The sequence below is a fragment of the Triticum urartu genome, unplaced genomic scaffold, assembly GCF_056163025.1.
Source record: "Triticum urartu cultivar PI428250 unplaced genomic scaffold, HENAU_Tu73 scaffold1280, whole genome shotgun sequence".
NCBI classification, from domain to species: Eukaryota; Viridiplantae; Streptophyta; class Magnoliopsida; order Poales; family Poaceae; genus Triticum; species Triticum urartu.
Window position 1 is genome coordinate 1 of NW_028259747.1, and position 2,944 is coordinate 2,944.

The 2,944-nt window shown below is 33.2% G+C and overlaps 2 non-coding genes across 2 annotated transcripts; one reads left to right on the forward strand and one right to left on the reverse strand.

Moving 5' to 3' along the window:
- The first annotated feature begins 381 nt into the window (after window positions 1–381).
- Window positions 382–454, forward strand: TRNAT-UGU (transfer RNA threonine (anticodon UGU)). The gene has a single exon. It is a non-coding gene; the product is annotated as a tRNA-Thr (tRNA).
- Window positions 455–1,674: 1,220 nt separating this feature from the next.
- On the reverse strand, window positions 1,675–1,761 carry TRNAS-GGA (transfer RNA serine (anticodon GGA)). The gene has a single exon. It is a non-coding gene; the product is annotated as a tRNA-Ser (tRNA).
- Between the last annotated feature and the right edge of the window lie 1,183 nt (window positions 1,762–2,944).

Below are 2,944 nucleotides of genomic sequence, written 5' to 3' on the forward strand. Positions count from 1 at the left end.
TTACTTTTTTATAGTATTCAAAATTATACTATAACGCTTGATATTTATTCTTTTTTTCTAATCAGAATTAGCAATTTTATTTACTCTGACTCTATGTTCCCCTTAGTGAAATATTAATCCTCAAATTATTAACAAATAATAAAGTCTATAATGATCGAATGAAAATACCAATAAATTCTATAATTTTATTTTTTAATATCCTATAGTTAAGCATATCAAGCTAACTTTATCTTTAAGAAGTTTTAGTATTTTTTTATTTTTATAAGTATAACTTCAAATTTAGAACTAGTTAATAGCTAAGATTAATAACTAATATCTGAGATTTTACGGATTTCCTATACTATACCTATTTCTATTTGTTACACTATTTCCGTTATGTAAGCCCACTTAGCTCAGAGGTTAGAGCATCGCATTTGTAATGCGAGGGTCATCGGTTCAAATCCGATAGTCGGCTTTTTTTTCTCTATCGATGTTCTACGAACAAGAATCTCTTTTTTTCCGAATTAAATGGAGAATCCAGGATCTTTTATGTTTTTTACCTTACAATTTTGCTAGATACAAAAACAATAAAATAAATAATATATATACAAAAAAAAAAGATTTTGATGAAATTCCATTTTTTGGGGTACTTTAGTTGATTTTACTCTGTTTATCCTGTAGTTTAATTCAGTTTTAATTTCGATGTATTCTGTAATGTAAATACAATGAAATTAATTGTGTAAAATGAAATTTCAATAAAATAAAAAAAGGAGTCTTCATGTCCCGTTATCGAGGACCTCGTTTAAAAAAAATACGCCGTCTGGGAGCTTTACCAGGACTCACTAGAAAAACACCTAAATCCGGAAGTAATCTTAAAAAAAAATTCAATTCTGGGAAAAAGGAGCAATATCGTATTCGTCTTCAAGAAAAACAGAAATTGCGTTTTCATTATGGTCTGACAGAACGACAATTACTTAGATATGTACATATCGCTGGAAAAGCAAAAAGGTCAACAGGCCAGGTTTTACTACAATTACTTGAAATGCGTTTGGATAATATCCTTTTTCGATTGGGTATGGCTTCAACCATTCCTGGGGCCCGCCAATTAGTCAACCATAGACATATTTTAGTTAATGGTCGTATAGTCAATATACCAAGTTTTCGTTGCAAACCCCGAGATATTATTACTACGAAAGATAACCAAAGATCAAAAGGTCTGGTTCAAAATTATATTGCTTCATCGGACCCGGGGAAATTGCCAAAGCATTTGGCGATTGACACGTTGGAATATAAAGGACTAGTAAATAAAATCCTAGATAGGAAGTGGGTCGGTCTCAAAATAAATGAGTTGTTAGTTGTAGAATATTACTCTCGTCAGACTTGAACTTAACGAAAAAAGGAAAGGTTCATAGAATTTTCTTCCCCTTCCCCTTTCCCCGAACTAAATCGCCCTAAGACCATTACCATTAATTTGTATTTTCCCATCAACTAGCTAAAATTGATTAACCCTAGGATTAGGATCCTTTTTTCTTTTTTCCTCTATGTGTATTTTACATACCACAGTAATTTGCTATAGAGAATTTCTAATTTCTATTAAATCAAAATAAGATAATATAAGATATTATATTATTGCTGGAAAAAATTGTTATTTGATTTGATACATTGTGATCCTTAACGTTGATGAATTAAGAAAAACGGAAAGAGAGGGATTCGAACCCTCGGTAAACAAAAGTCTACATAGCAGTTCCAATGCTACGCCTTGAACCGCTCGGCCATCTCTCCTACATAACTTATTATGGAAAATAAACTGAGTGAATAGCGAGTTTTCTTATTCCTGCAGTACAGGTACAACCGCAACCACTCGGGGGTTCCATAGTTCTATTGGAAAAATTCCTTTTGATCTAAGTGGAAGGATACAGGATTTTTTACTAGAAATTGCGCTCGCTATAAAATAAAAGTTTTAATTTGGGTTTTCCCGCAACTAAAGAAAAAGAAAATGGAAGAATTCTTCTTATTGCATAATAAAATAAAGAAACCTTAGAATTCCGTTTGCATAAGATACGCTACACCATACTATCGAAATCAAAAATAGGGTATGAGACAATTAATAACTTTGAAAACACGAAATAGTTGATAACATAAGTTGTTGTTCAGAAATAGGAAAGTGGAATGAAATCCAGTCTTAGTCAAATATTTCATATCTCTTCGTGTCCAAGCAGAAGGAAAAGGATACAATTTGAGCTGAGCGGAAAATCCATATCTCTCTTATCCATTTAAAGCATATGGATTTAGAGTAGAGCATATGGATCAATCTATTTATAATTATAAGAATCGAATGTGTTTGTTTTTATGTTATTTTGTGAAGGAATGAAAACAATTCTATATAGAATGGGTTGGGAATTATGCCTAGATCCCGTGGAAATGGAAATTTCATTGATAAGACCTCCTCAATTGTAGCCAATATTTTATTGCGAATAATTCCGACAACCTCAGGAGAAAAAAAGGCATTTACTTATTATAGAGATGGTGCGATTTGACTCTTTTTTTTGCTTTTTTTTAGCCCTACCTATACCTCAGTCTTACGAAAAAGAGAGGGGGGTTGGCATAGAGAGAACCAAATTTGTAAAGCAAACAAACCCACGCTTCGGGAAGGTGAGGCGAACTAACAATTCCTTCCGTCGTGTATCCTCGATTGATGCGGCTTCAGATACTTCAATTGTAGATTTGAGTATTGAGCGAAAGGTTACACCTACAGGATATGGTATGGTATGGATTACAGGCCAATCCTACTCTATTAGTATCCGTAGGCAGCATAGGGGAGAAAAGCACTACACCTAGAAATAGGAATCAACAAGAGAAAAACTTTGTTAGAAATTACCCCTTTCCTGATCGGTATCAGGGCTGGGAAGAATGGTTGGGATAACAAACAACCATCAGGTTTGTACTTTGGATACCCCTATAACCA